Source organism: Meleagris gallopavo, chromosome 1, assembly GCF_905368555.1.
Source record: "Meleagris gallopavo chromosome 1, MGAL_WU_HG_1.1, whole genome shotgun sequence".
NCBI classification, from domain to species: domain Eukaryota; kingdom Metazoa; phylum Chordata; class Aves; order Galliformes; family Phasianidae; genus Meleagris; species Meleagris gallopavo.
In genome coordinates this window covers 157677295-157693247 of record NC_139404.1, presented here as the reverse complement: position 1 = coordinate 157693247, position 15953 = coordinate 157677295, and the positions used below count along the sequence as shown (strand labels likewise).

General features: G+C 34.0%; 1 non-coding gene across 1 annotated transcript; it reads right to left on the bottom strand.

The window, feature by feature from the left end:
• Window positions 1-1893: 1893 nt before the first annotated feature.
• Window positions 1894-1967, bottom strand: TRNAN-GUU (transfer RNA asparagine (anticodon GUU)). The gene has a single exon. It is a non-coding gene; the product is annotated as a tRNA-Asn (tRNA).
• Window positions 1968-15953: the final 13986 nt, after the last annotated feature.

The window sequence follows — 15953 nt, the reverse complement described above, 5'->3', positions numbered from 1 at the left end:
GGTTTCATTCCATTATCCATTGAACCATTTAGCCTTTAGCATTCTTCTTTTTCCCTCTGAGCTAAACAGAAACTTAGCTTGCTCCCCTCACTATTCTTACCCTCCTGAAAGTTTCAGATATTATTTTCCATGCATGTCAGACAGACTGCTCTCAGCCTGAACAATAAACTGCTAAGGGAAAGGAAAACAGGGATTATTTAACCACTAGGAAATTGTTACAACAAGGTAAAACTAGCCCAGCTAAAACTAGTTCTGACAAGTTCTGAGCATCCTGAAGACTGGCAGATCTGTACAAACTTTTATTGGCTTTTACTAGTAGTGGAAATATTCTACTTATTGGGATGCAATTTCTTTTGTAAATCTAAATGAAAGTGGCAGTTATTTAATCAATAATACATTTAGGGATCTTGTTAAAGAAAGGAGGTTCATTTTGATGCACAGCACATGAAAGCTTAATCTTAACAATTTGTCTAGTTAGGTTTTAATTTTCCTATCACTTAGTAGTTCTAAATATTTCTAGAAAAGTAGTTTTCATTTGCATTACCAAATAAAAATGTGGCCAATGAAAACCATTAATTTTTATTATCTGTATCTAAAAGATTTTAAAATTTGTTTTAGTTAGATTGATTTTGAACTTGGAAACTAATTTGGAAGAACTGGGTAAAAAGAGTTAAGGAGGCCTTCAGACAAATGTTTTAAGTGTTACTGAAAAATAAAAAAAGGATTAATCTCAACAGTAGTTATATAATACCTCATTTGTAAACAAATTATAATGTTTTCTATTATATGTGACTGTGGTACCTTGATCTCATGGTGAAAGTGTCATGGGAATAGTGAAATTTCCTATTTGAAGAAGAATATATTTGAAATTCCTCAAAGAGAAGACTTAAATCAATCTCCAAAGATCTCCATGAAGCAGTTCTGGACTTTCTACAGAAGATAGGAGAAATAAAGGAGTATAACTGTAATATTGTCCTTTTATCTGGAGTTATTTAGTAATATATCAAATGAAAAGTCATTACAGTTACTCAGAGAGTAAAGTAGCGTAAGATTTTGATGTTGAGAGATTAGTCACAGAAAGCTTAAGACTGGTAAGCATGCTAAAAATAGCTAGAAATACTAACAAATTATAATGTAAAACCATGTGGTTATAAAAGGTGGTATGTTGTGTTCAGTAATGTTATTCATTATGATTTCATCTATCAATCTTGTTAGAGATATTACAAAGACTAGTAGATTTAAGATGATGCTACTTCTAAGATAAAGTACTTCCAAGATAATTCTCTGGGATGAGACACACAATATACAAAAAAGAAAATTATTTAAGAAAACATATTCCCTTATTGGCATTTTCATTTAAGAAGAAACTTTCAAAACGTAAACTTTTAAGTGTATTTTTAACAAGTATTTAAATGTTTGATATAAGAACTGTATGAGCTGTAAGCATATCAGTATTTCCTTAGCATTAATTAGAATTAACTCTATCCAAGATTTCTATTTCTTTTGATGGATCTTTAGGATACTGTCGCTATTCAAATTGTCGTGGAGCTTGTGTAATTTGTGTAGAGATGTGCTTATAAATCCACTTGTCTGTCTGTCCATCCCCCTTCAATGAGTTTTTAAAAGTCTATTTTCAAACATACTTAATAGAATGGTAGCAGTTTCAAAGATAATTAGGACAAATCAACTGAGAAGAGCTAATGGAAGTGCTCTCTAGAATCACAATTTACAGAAAGACTGCATGTTGAGATAAATTCCTACTCAACAGCAGAGAATTAGCAGGAGTAAGAAGTAAAAGGGAAAAGAGAAAAAAAGGAGGAGAAAGGAGAAAGAAGTAGGAGGAAGGAGAAAGGAGTAAAAAGGGAAAGTGGAAAGAGGAGAAGGAAACACCTACGTCCCTGGGTGGGTTTGAACCACCAACCTTTCGGTTAACAGCCGAACGCGCTAACCCATTACGCCACAGAGACTTCCCTTAAGCTATGAAATCTATTTATAAAATACAATATTGTTTTTCAAAAAAAAAAAAAAAAAAGGAAAAGAAAAGGAAAAAGAAAAAAAGAAAAAAGAAAAAAGAAAAAAAAAAAAAAGAAAAAAAGAAAAAAAGAAAAAAGAAAAAAAAAAAAAAAAAAGAGAAAAGAAAAAAGAAAAAAGAAAAAAGAAAGAGAAAGTTGTGTAGGTAGAAACAATAGCAGAAAAATATAAAATTTATGTTTAACTGTATTTCCCTTTATCAAGAAAATGTAGTACTCTTAGGGAAAAAGAAAAGAAAAGAAAAGAAAAGAAAAGAAAAGAAAAGAAAAGAAAAGAAAAGAAAAGAAAAGAAAAGAAAAGAAAAGAAAAGAAAAGAAAAGAAAGGAAAAGAAAGGAAAAAAAAGGAAAAGAAAGAAAAGAAAAGAAAAGAAAAGAAAGAAAAGAAAAGAAGAAGAAAAGAAAAGAAAAGAAAAGAAAAGAAAAGAAAAGAAAAGAAAAGAAAAGAAAAGAAAAGAAAAGAAAAGAAAAGAAAAGAAAAGAAAAGAAAAGAAAAGAAAAGAAAAGAAAAGAAAAGAAAAGAAAAGAAAAGAAAAAGAAAAGAAAAGAAAAAAAAGAAAAGAAAAGAAAAGAAAAGAAAAGAAAAAAGAAAGAAAAAGAAAAGAAAAAGAAAAGAAAAGAAAAGAAAAGAAAAGAAAAGAAAAGAAAAGGAGAACCACATAAATAAAATTTTTAAAAAATCTGAAAAACAAACAAACAAACAAAAAACATCAGCCTCAGCTTCTATTTGCTTTTTTTCCCTTTCAATTTTCTATCTTCTATTAATGCTACTATATCTTCTCTGTTCCACATTCCTACAGCCATGCACTTTGTCAGTTCCTATCAGCAATTGGGAAATGGACTGCCCTTCCAGAAGGACAGACTGCCAGAAGTTTCTTAGGAAAATAGCAGCCCTCCCCTTCCCCCCAACACACTTTTTTTTTTTTTTTTTTTTTTTTTTTTTTTTTTTTTTTTTTTTCCCCGCTTTCCTGAATATCTTCATTCATGAACGAAGTATTGTTTCATAAACAGTGACTCTTATGGCCTTTTTCTTTTCTGCAGAATCCAGTATCCTGAAGATGTTTTAATACTCAATTTGTCATAATTTGATATTACGGAAGGAAACAAATTGAAGTGATTCTTAGCAGTGAACAAAGTAATAGAAGACTATGTTTTTGGCTAAAACTATCCCGACATTAAAACACATGGTCATTAATATATTAGATAGAAAACCGTGAACTAGAATGTAGAATCACTAAAATGTTACTTGGTCAGTTACAAATTCATGCTGTTCATCAACCATAATTCACTTCTATCACAATGGAGGATAAAAAACAGAAAGTACAGAATTATGAACTGATGTGCTACCATGTCATCAAATACTTTAAACTATCAGAAAAGTATAAAAGAATATCTGACGCCTAATGCCATTTGTTCTGATTCTCATTTCCTTCAGGAGACTAGAATGGAAGAATTCCAAACTGATGGAGACGGTCTTCTAAGACCACCTTAGCTATGAAATTAAGTGCAGACAGGCACACTTACGCTTGATTTTATATCTAAATGCTGTGAGCAGGAATGTCAATCTGTATCATCATCATCATGGAACAATACAACATATTTATACCTTCTGAAAGCACTAAAGAAAAGAACCACTGCATTTTTTGTGGACTTCTTTCACTAAACCACTCTTAGTCCTCCAAAGAGCAATACAGCCTCAAGTAAAAGTCTCATTGTCATTTTCATTGTTTTTGTTGTTGTTGTTGTTGTTGTTTTGTTTATGCACCCCAACTCACACAGTGAAGAATTAAATGGTAATATCATAAACAAAGGTTTTTCCTCATCTCTCTCTTATTCTATACTTATAATTTAGAAGTTTTAAAGGGTAGTAAATTCAAATTTAGAATGCCTGACAAAATAGATCTATCAAAACAAAGAAATAAATTATTTAGTAACAGGCAAGACAGTATAGCTATCCAGATCTTCCTAATTATACAAAGTTGTTTGTAACTACAAACTCATTGTTTCTTATATAAGGAAATGAAAGATGTTTGAGGGAAAAAAAAAAAAAAAAAAAAAAAAAAAAAAAGCTTAGTTTAGTTTCTTTCATTTTCTTACTCATTATTATAATCTTCTAAGTACGTATGAGGGCTGCTCCAATAGTAATGCCTCCTATGTTATCTATGTTATTGTCTTGGCCCAGGACATCAAAGGCAGATGGTGATGGTGAGGTAGTAGAGGCTGAAGCTTCCTGTCAATATTTTATTACATTTTATTGCCATGTGACAGATGGCAGCAAAGGGGCAGTCTAACAGAATGCCTTCTGACATAGAAGAGCATACGAAGCAAAGGTGTGTAATTGAATTCCTCCATGTGGAAAAAATTGCATTCACTGACATTCACTGGCACTTGCTGAATGCTTATGGACACCAAAAAGTGGATGTTAACAGAATGAGGTGGTGGGTGGTGTGTTTCAGCAGTGGCAACAGGGACAGTGGATCACCTCCATTGATGCAGTTATTTACGAGTATGCCATGCAGGTTCTTGTTCATCAGTGACTAAAATGCATAGCTAATCGTGGATATTGAAAAACAACATGTGGTAGCTGAAAATTTGCTCAATCAAATAGAGTTATTATGCTCATTGTAGATGTAATAGTTTAAATGGAAATAAAAGGCCTTAGTTTTGGATCAACCTATGTAATTCTTGATGCATTCATTTCTGCTGCAGAAAATTTCATTAGGAATTTCACTTACATAAAAGGAAAGTAAAATAGTTTTTGATCCAATATCTTTTACTGCATTATGTGTTATGGGTTTCTTTTGTTTCCTCATTTCCTTGGGATTTTTTTTTTTTTTTTCAAGGTTTCTTCATTATGCCTGAAGCATGTCCTTGTTTCCATTGTCTACTATGTAGCTTTAATGTCCCTCACCACAGTAGGACAAGCCCAGGAGTCTGATGTTGTATTTACTGCATGAGCAACAGTTTAATTAAGTGTTTTAGTAATATCATCAGTGCTTTGTTGCTACCAGTGCACTTGGGCATGTATTACATTGTTCTAACAAATATATTGGGAGAATTTCTGTGTAATTTGTCTTGTTTCTGGAACACTACTGGCTAAGGACCCTGGAACAAATTGTTTCAATTATACAACTTGTGATAATGTTCTTAATTCCAAAAAATGAGTCAGAATGAGGACCAAAGTTTTTTCAAGCCAATACACAATCTGCACCAGTATAAAACCTACTTCACTTTTGTTGCTATCTCATATGCCTGCCAGAGGAAATTATGTTTCTCCTCTTTTCCTCTACTTTGATAGCACAGAAAAGCAATGAAAAAATTCCTTAAATCAATCCTCTTTATATGTTCAGCTTGAAAAGGAAGGAAAAGAGGGAAGAAAGTATTTTATTATGCATTCTAAAGAAAACTAGACAAGCATTTTCTCTTCTATTCAAATGCCTTACCCTCTGTGTGGTATATTCACTTACACTATATGGGTATAAAAGAAACCAATTGGACTTGATTCTCAATTATTTTTACGAAGTATAATTTATTAGTAACTTTGTGAAGTAAGTTCAAGATATATGCGAACTAAGATAAAAAAAAAAAAAAAATTGTTGAAGACATTTTCATAACTGCCATGCCTAGATGAAATGGACAGACAACACTGCTAGGAGAATCAAAGTGACAAAGCCCAGATAAACAAGGTTAAATCAGAGATTACTTGAACTCCAGGAAAATTGAATGCTATAATAATTATATATGAAACTTTGTAAATTTTAGAAACAGGGAATTGATCTCACAGCCATGGCTTTCTAGCACTGTAAATCCAGAATTGTTAACAGTGCAGTTACCAATAAAGTTTTGCACAAAGTTTAGTATAAACTAGATCTTGTCATCTTCAGAAATGATTTAGTGGAGTTCTTATTTCTTCCTATGTAACAAAATAAGAAAGTATCTTAAAAATGAAAAAATTCTGGTCTAAATTCTCATTGGATATTTGATGTTTCTATACAAGTTACTGTTCTGACTAGTAAAATACATTACATTTTGGTGGTTTTTTTTTTCTTTTTTTTTTTTTTTTTTTTTTTTTTAAGCAGGCAGCCCCTCACTTTCTGGCTACTAGTTTTTATAAATACAAGACTCATCTAATTAGCCTTCTGTAACATCCTTCTAATATCTAGTCCTTATTATGTTCTTTGGAATAATGCCTATATTTCATAGAATAACAGAATTATAGCATATTCTGAGTTGGAAGGGACCAAAAAGGATCTTTGAGGTCCACAGGGGACAACCCAAAATTCAAACCATATGTGTGAGAGCATTGTACAAACACTCCTTGGGCTCAGTCAGTCTATAGTCCTTACCACTGCCTTAGGGAGCCTATGCCAGTGCCTGACCATGCTTTCACTGAAAATATTTTCCTAATGCTCAACATGACATTACCCTGTTCCCTCGAGTTCCATCGCTGTCATCAGAGAGATCAATGCCTGACTCTCCAATCCCTACATGAAGAAGCAGAAGGCTGCCATGAAGCCTCCCCTCAGACTCCTCTCTCTGGACCAAATAAACCAAGTAACCTTATCCACTCATCATACATCTTTCCCTCCAGACCCTTCATCATCTTTGAAGCTCTCCTTAGGACTCTGTTTAACAGTTTCATGTCATATTGTGGTTCCCAAAACTATACACAGTGCTCAAGGTGAGGCTGCATAAACATGAAGCAGAGTGGGACAAACGCTTCCCTCAAGTGACTAGCACTTCTGTGCCTGATGCACCCCAGGACATGGTTGTTTTTTTTTGGCTGCCAGGACACATTGTTAATTCATATTCAATGCTGTCAACCAGAACAGCCAGATCCTTTTCCATGGCTCTCCTCTCCTTCCCCTCATCCAACACTCTGCCCTGTTCCACGTGCAGAATCCGGCACTTGCTTTGTTGGTGGTTGCCCAGTCCTCCAGTTTATCAAGATCATAGAATCTTCATAGAATCATAATATAATCACGGAATCATACAATCATAGAATTGTAGAATCACAGAATCATAGAATGGCATGGGTTGGAAGGGACATAAAATATCACCAAATTCCAACTCCCGTGCAACAGGCAGTGTTGACAACTGCTAGATGAAGCGTTAGATCAGGTTGCACATGGTCCCATACAATCTCGTCTTGAATACCTCCAGGGACGGAAATATCAACATCCATTATCTCTCTGGGCAGCTTGTTCCCAAACCTCACCACCCTCTCAGTGAAATATTTTCCCCTGACATCTAATCTAATTCTGCCCTCTTTCAGTTTAAAACCCTTTCCCCTGGCCCTGTCACTGTCTAGCTACATAAAAAGTTTATTTCCCTCCTGTATATAATCTCCACATCTTTCCTGTGATGGGGGCCCCAAATCTGTATGCAATACTCTAGATGAGATCTTACAAGGATTAGAGTAGAAAGGGACAATCACCTCCTTCACTTTGCTGGCCATCCCTTTTTTAACGTAGCCCAGGATACTGTTGGCTTTCCAGTCTGCAAGTGCACACTGCTGGCTCATGTTACATTTTTTATCTACTCGGACTCCTGAGTCCTTCTCGGCAGTTCTGCTCTCAGTGAGTTCTCTATATACACGCCTGTAAGTGCCCTGACTCAATGCAACATCTTGCATTTGGCTTTGTTAAACATCATTATGTTCACTTGGCCCACTTTTCAAGCTTATCACGGTCCTTCTGGTCTCTTCCTTCTGCAGTATCAACTGAACCACTCAGCTTGGTGCCATCAGCAAACTTACTGAGGGTACACTTGATCCCATTATCTGTCATCTGTTAAAGAGTACTGGTCCCAAGACAGACCCCTGGTGGACACCTTTAATCTATGCTGAAATACACCACTCACAGCCTCAGTCTGTTCACATCCGCCATTTGGTCTCCATAAACATTCAGCAAGCATCAATGAATGTCAGTGAGTATAACACAGCAACAAAATGTAATGAAATATTGGTGGGAAGGTTTGATCTCCACTGCTATACCTCCAACATCCATCTTTGACATCATAAATCAACAAAATGAAATAGGAGACATTACATTTGGAGCAGCGATATAGTCACACCTCTTTTTTTCAATGCCTGCACAGGTAAACACAGGGAAATGCCTCAAGTGATCCTCTTACTAGCAAATAATTTAAAATCTGACTCAGATTTTTTTTTAATTATTATCAATCATGTTATCAGGAAGAGTTAATCATTAAAATCTACTTTATTTTGAATGATCAATGCATCACACTGATTTTTCAATAAACAATAAATATTGTATCTGTTCTTTGATGATAATTTTTGCTTCTAAGACATAACATACTTGTATTTATGGTTAAGTGCACCATCTTTCAAACTGACCTGTAAAAAAGAAGTCACATTTTGGGAATGTGGAGCCACTGTAAATCAGGTAGTAATTGTTTCTGATGAATATTCTGCCACCTATCATAACAGGTATATAGCCTCAACATCTTAACTAAATTCTTGCAAACAAAAATTGTATGCCAAAAAGGACACTTCTTTATCTACTAGCAAATTTGCACTATTTCTCCTTGCATAATATCCATTTTACACCTCAGGCACTTTGCTCCAACATGGTTATACTAACAAAATTAGAGTAGTCCAGCTCTAGTTTACTATTTTCATTATGATACAGCTGTTTTATATTAAAAAACATTATATAACATATTAAAAGATATGTGAGTAACAATGCTGCAGGATAATATTTCTTCCCTTATCTATTTTTCTTGTTGCAGAAACGCCCTCAATGTTCTTTCATTATTTTTATTACTTATTTCATGTAACTTGCACAGTCCATACTATAGAATTCTCTGTTTGACTTAGTATCCATGGCACACTTTTCTACTAAATGAAAGGAAATACCCATACACATGTTGCACTATTTCATTTTTTTCTTGGTTTTGATCTCTGAGTTAGATCCCCATTTTAAAAGTATCTATTTCTCTCCACTGACTTTAATCGGAGGCTAACTAATATGGAACCATTTATTCTAGAGCTTTTTGCACAAAGTACAACCTTTCAACAACAATTATATCCTACTGTCTTGTATTCACAATGTCAGTGATACAAAGAAAGGACACTTGTCCTTTCTATGTGCTTATACCACATAAAAGCAAGTCTTGTTCCATGGCAAATGCTTTTAGGTATTATGGGTAATCATTCAGTGATAAGTAGTGCTAATATTAAAATGAAAAGGTATTTGAAAATATTCTTTTCTGTAATATGTACTGTGAATGGTGGAGCCATTCCCTCCAGTTCTATCACTAGTTACACAAGAGAAGAGGCCAACCCCCAACTCACTAAAACCTCTCTTCATGTAGTTATAGAGAGCTATAAGGTCTCCCGTGAGCCTCCTCTTCTCCAGACTGAACAATCCCAGCTCTTTCAGCCGCTCCTCATAAGGCCTGTGCTCCAGACCCCTCACCAGCTTCGTCGCCCTTCTTTGAACCCACTCCAGGGCCTCAATGTCTTTCTTGCAGCGAGGGGCCCAAAACTTTGAAGGGAACCTAGGTAATGATATTTTCCTTGTTTTCCTATGATCTAAGTGGTCTTGTCTCAGCCCTGTGATTCTCTAGAACGCAAAAGCAGAATCTATCTATCTGTCTGTCTGTCTATCTATTATCTATCTATTATAGCTGACAATATTTTGTTGCACACTATAAAAATATACTTATTTAATGCTACTTGTTTCACAGGTACTATAATGGATTAAAATATTGTAGTGTCAGCTTTTCTAAGTTATGACAGTATAAAAGATCTAAAGTACAAATGCAAGCTCTCTATTTGTCTTTGAAATCTAAAGTTCCAAACTTTTTTTTGCATACAGTCATGAATATTTACCAGAAAATAAAATGCTATCAATTGTGGCATTAACCTTAGAAGGATAACCTCCACTTTGTATACTTCATGGTTTTTGAACCCTGAACATTTTTTATCGCTTTGCTGTAGAAATGTGATTTTTTGTTTGGTTGGTTGGTTCTGTTTGTTTGTAAAGTATCTGATAGAAGCAGAGTGTTCGTATTCCCTACAGAATCAGTGAAGACTCTGATTTTAATTTCTGGATTAGAACCAGTAGAAAATGTTAGGAAAATACAGCATGTCTGCCTAAGTCAAACAGATTTCTCATCTCTTCCAAAGGATAAGATTTGATGAAGTAGTGATACTTCTGTATTAAAAAAAAAAAAAAAAAAAAAGTTGAAAATAACATCAGAGCTTAATACCTATCTCCTAATCTCTCTACACTTAGTCAAATTCCTACATACAAGCCTTAGCTGCTGTATAAGATTAGTCTGCATTATTTCTGACTTCATTACACAGTCTTCCATGGCTTCACAATGGCCTAGCCTCAAAAATATAGGCTCTTCTACTGAGGATACTGCAAAGACTGTCACAGCAGTGTCCTATGAGATGTATGTTCGAAGTCTTCCAGTCTGACAGGGTCAAAAAAACAAGCTTACAAATTCTTACTTTATGCTTAATCTACATCACAGCTATCAAATGAGACAAGACATTTATGCACAAACTTGGCAGTGGCAAATCACATTTATGTTTTGGGGTTTCTCAGTGCACTTAGATCATGCATATGAGTCACATCTAAGCCCTAAAGTGAAGTGAAGTACCTGTTCCTTCGAAGAGGCACTTCTGAGCAGGCATGACAAATTAACTGTCATTGGCAAGCGAGCATTCAGGCTAAGAAGAAAAGCAACTAATGACTTTCAGGGTAAAGCAGTTCTGAAAGGAAGGCAGACTGAGTCACTATGTGGCACTAAGGAGTGTTATATGTGACTAAATTCCAGTTAATGGGGGTTTTTGTATATTGAAAGCGATGATGTGAACAATCTTGTCCTCTTCTTTGTAATCTCAAGTAAAACCAAGCACACTGCATTTTTTACTTGATTCAACCTTAACATGCACTTTTACTTCATTCCTTTTCCATCTCTAGTATCGATATCACACAAATAAGAGATTGGAAGTGCTTTCTTTTTTTTTTTTTTTTTTTCTGCCTATCTTATCTGGCACAGTCATTCCATGTATTCTGCTTTCTCCAGTTCTAATGGTCCGTCTCACAGAGAGTTTTTCCATCACAATTCAAGTCAAAGAGATCAGAAATTTAAGGAAAATTAGGAAATTTCTAATCTTCACCCCAACTTTGACTGCTTTATTTTCTTTATTTTGTTTTCCTACTACTTGCATTTTTTTCTGTGATACTTTCTCTTTCTGTCTTAAGTATGTACATCTTTGAGGGATAGTCAGGGCATTATCATCATTTGCTCTTTCTTAGCAAATCTGTGAAGACTCATATTCTTTTAATGTCTGCTTGTCTTAAGTTAATAATCTTAATCCTCTGACCACTTCTGTTTTTTCACTCTCTTCAATTAATCAATATATTTCTCATAAAGAAGTGGACAGAAGTGCATCAAAACTTCAACATTATTACTGTATGATTAAAGTAACTCTGTGAGATGGTTTATAAACCAGTGGACAAAGATTTTTCAATGAGGCTTTGGTCAAGTTAAAGTATTAAGCAAATAAGCACATTATCTCCTGAAAATATTTGCTTATAAACAGAGAGGGATGAATTTTAGACCTACGAAGAAGAATTTCTGAATCATACCTGATTTCTAACACTTGTATCCTTCAGCAACAAACCTCAACTATTCTCAGAAAAAGGAAGCCTTGCATTCTGAACATTATAGAAGTTAATAAAAGAAATATACCAAGGTAGAGAAAATCACTACAGATGACACAAGTACTATTATAGTAACACTGACTTCTGAGATGCTCAGAACATTTATTTCTTATTGAAAATAAAAATAACCAATCAGTTCATGAAAAAGACTTTATTAGGTTGTATCTTCCTTTTGTCACCCCTGTGTATAATTCAAAATACATGAATAGCTTATCTATTTTCTAAGTGACTAATTCCAGAAGAGGATTTCTTACCCCTCCACGTGTTAATACTTCTTTCAGAAGGAAAATATAAGGGCTTTTTTTTTGTCTCCGAAAAGAAAACTTTTATATGTACATACAAGTTATTGCAAGCTTATCTGTATCTATCAACTGAGATATTATTTCCACACATGAAAGAAAATAAATTAATAAATTGCTTGCAAAGAAAAAAAAAAAGTGTATTAATAAGAGTTAAATTAATAATTAAGGGACAAAATCAAAGGATTGGAATATATGAGAATAAGATATGAGAAGATCCAGAGCAGCAAGAGCAGTGTAAAAGAGTTTCACCAGAAGAAAAGATGACAGATTGATAAAGACAGCTCTGGAATTGTTGCCAAAACCTGAGAATCCCAGCAGAAGACCAAACAGAACTGAAGAGAAACAGAGCCTGGAAAATAATCAAGAGCAGCAGGGTACGGACTAATCAGATCTTGCAGAAGATATAAGACATGGGGAATCCTATGTCCAGCAGTGGATTGATAGTGGTAGATATGCTAAAAATATGTTATATTTCTATTACTAATGCAGTTGTATTGTACTGTCGAATCTGATTAAACTGTTTCATACCGCCTCTATCTCACACATTCAAACTTCATGTGATAAATCATAAAGAAACCTAAGAAAAACATCTTTGTTTTTTTCAAATGGATTTGCTGTTAATGGTTTTTGTTAACAGACATTTATTTCTAAGTGTATAATCTTGATTTGTGGAAGGCTATATGTTGATAATAAAAATAGAAAATTTGATTGATCACTCTAATAACTCTGTTGCCCAATACTCTTTTTTTTTTTTTTTTTTAATGGGTTTTCGTCATGTACAATTCACGCTGAGCCCCCCAGCACCATTGCCTACTGGAAAGTTGTAAAAGGAGGCTTCTATGTTGACTGAAGTCAGTGGAAAGATTTAAATGAAATTTAGATCAGGCCTTCAAGGGAGAAGAGCATTAGCTTTTATGTATACAGATGTTACCAAAATCCTCAGCCTCATTCTGGAACAGAGATTCACTCTTTAGTTCAAGAAGTTATTTCTTGTCACATTTTAGCAAAAACAAAATCATTCAGTGTACTTAGATGAGCAATGAAATACCTATTTTCTCACTGTTACACTTGACTAGAAAAATATATGTATATATAATTGGTATCCTACTACCTATTTAAATGTCCTTAACAAGTTATTGGGTCTGTATTTCAAGGAGTACACTGGCTCCAAATTGAACACAGTACTGAAGTGTCAGTGAATGAGCAAATGGATATTTCATTCCTCCAAATACATAGTTGTAGACATTTCTGAATGTATTAGTCATTTTATTCACTATAAGGAGTTGCTTACCTCCTACTGATCTTGATGGGACTCAAATTAAGTAATCAATTTGAAGCAGATGCTTACATGCCTTCCTGAATAAAATCATTAATTAAGTACCATTTTAAGATTTCTTTTTTTCTTCCCTAGGAAAACATTACTTTTAACTTCCTTCTTCAAAAGAAGAGCCAGTACATCATTTAGAAAAGGAATTTAAACAATTATTGTTTTTAAAAATACAGAAAATGGAAAAAAAAATATCATGTCCCAGAGAAATTTATGCTTGCAGAACTGGACTTCAGATTCAGTCTTTTAGTCCCAAAAAAAAAATTAAAATCTCACAAGAGGAGGTTATGTATGACATACTTTTTTTTGTTGTTAATGCAGATACTTAAAATTATTATTAAAAGTCAAACTCACAGACCCATAAAAACTGTCAACAAATAGAATTTTAGAGCTTGTCATGAACTGGTCTCCTCAGTTTTAAAAAGCAAAGAGTAAAAATGACAACTAAGCACAAGGCACCTAACATACTTCTCAGCCCATCTCTTTGCCTCTATAAAACGCCCCACTGATACAGAGATTTAATTTGAAGTAAGATGCATAAACTTTGATACCTCCTCATGGGTTTCTTAACTCTGCCACAGATCTGCTCTATTTTGCATACTGTATAAACACAGTTCCGAGGGTAATTTTCACACTAAAATTAGAAAAAAGAATAGCATGCATATTTAATACCTCCCTGAAGTGTTTTACTTCAGCAATAAAGCATAGCAGTATGCTTTATTGTAAGTAAGAAAAAGCTTGCAGTTGCTTTCCCAAGCTGTATGCCTGAAAGGAATCACACTGGATCATTTGTTTTATTATGTAGAAATGTATTCCTTTGAATAGAAATGCATTTTTTCCCTTTTCTGTTTATAAATGATAAACAAACAAACAAACAAACAAACAAATTTCAGTCAGCTATAAGGGGTGCATGGATGTATCTTTTGCATTTGCATTCAGAAAAGGTAATATTATGCAAAAAGCAATTCTACAATGTAAAATATAACCTATATTTTTAACAAGCCTTCCTTTTTCATAGCAAAAGTGAAAAATGGTAGGTAGTTATCTTACTGCTTACTACAATATATTGGTCAATGCAAATTGATGTAAAGTTGAAGATCTCAGCATTGATACATACACAGTTTATGACTTTCTGGACATTGTAATGAACTTTCAATGACGAATGTGATAATAAGACAAAAGTACACTGATAAATTTTTCTCTACTACCAAATTTTCATCATGAAATCACATCTAACAAGTACCCTTGTGATTTTTGACACAAGAGAAAAATCTAATATGAAAGACTCAATTTTTCAATTTGCTCCTGACCTGATTTTTACAGGCACAAATAACCATTACTAAGAATAAGTAATGTCTGTCTTATTTAGAGTGTCACAGAATGTACTTTAACTTGTTGTACGAAATGGCAGAGCACTGGAATAAGCTGACCAGAGAGTTTGTGGATTTTCCTTCCCTAGAGATACTCAAAACCCGCTTGGACACTTTCCTGTGTGACCTACTGCAGGGAACCTGCATTAGCAGTGGGGTTGGAGTAGAAGCGCCTCACAATTCTAGTGATTCTGTGAAACTGAAAGACAATTTAAAATATGTGCTCTTACTAAGTGCCAGTTCAGAATCTAAATATAATTCTTTAATTTGTTTGTATTTCTGAAAATTACATCCTGAAATGTTAAGAAAGGTAAAAATGTATTTTCCTACTTTTTGGCTTAGCACATCAGACTGGAAAGGATAGAACTAAGCTAACATTAACAGAAATAAAAAAGCATTAACAAAAATATTGCTATATTTAATTAAAATATGAAAAAGGCTTTTACAAAACAAGAGAAATTAATCAAGATGCAAATTTATGCTTAAAATAAAAATATAAATGATCAAGCAAATCTATAGATGTAGGCATGCAATAGACATGTTGTTTTCATCCTAGTGCCCTGGACAATCAGGACTGAGTGTTGCAGCAACATATGTTAGCTTATAAATATGCCAGGCTCCGGCAGTGCCTTCTGATCTTCCACCAAACTGAAGGATCCCTGCTGAAGGGACAATAGCCACAGTGCCAAGTTACAACTGTTAAGGAAGTGACAGCATCACACAGCAGTACTTCTGCCCCTAGCAGAGGACAAAATACACAATCAACACTGAGAAAGAAAGTTCAGCTTCATTTGTTTCTTGCATCTTAAATAAATGAATGCTCAAGAGGCACACTACAGTGCTATCTGTAATCTGTTCACCCTTTACCATATGGATTATAAGCTTTACTCTTCTTTTCAGGAAAACAAATAGACAACAATATTTGGACACTTTTTGACATTGAACATGTGCTAACATTCTTTCAGAATAATCTGTGCTTAAGGAATAATGCTGAAGGAATGAAGCACTTAATTTTAAAGTGGCAATTGTGTTTTCTGTATCCAGCATAACAAAATGGTCTATGCCTATATAAGTTTATTAGGTATATTTAATCATCTGGCATTATATGTATAACTAAGCTCATATTTCGCTTTTTATAGTCCAATAAATTATTGTTCCAGCAGAACATGACAGCTATGTTCTGAAGTACATTAGCAAAATAGTTAAACATCATCACTAA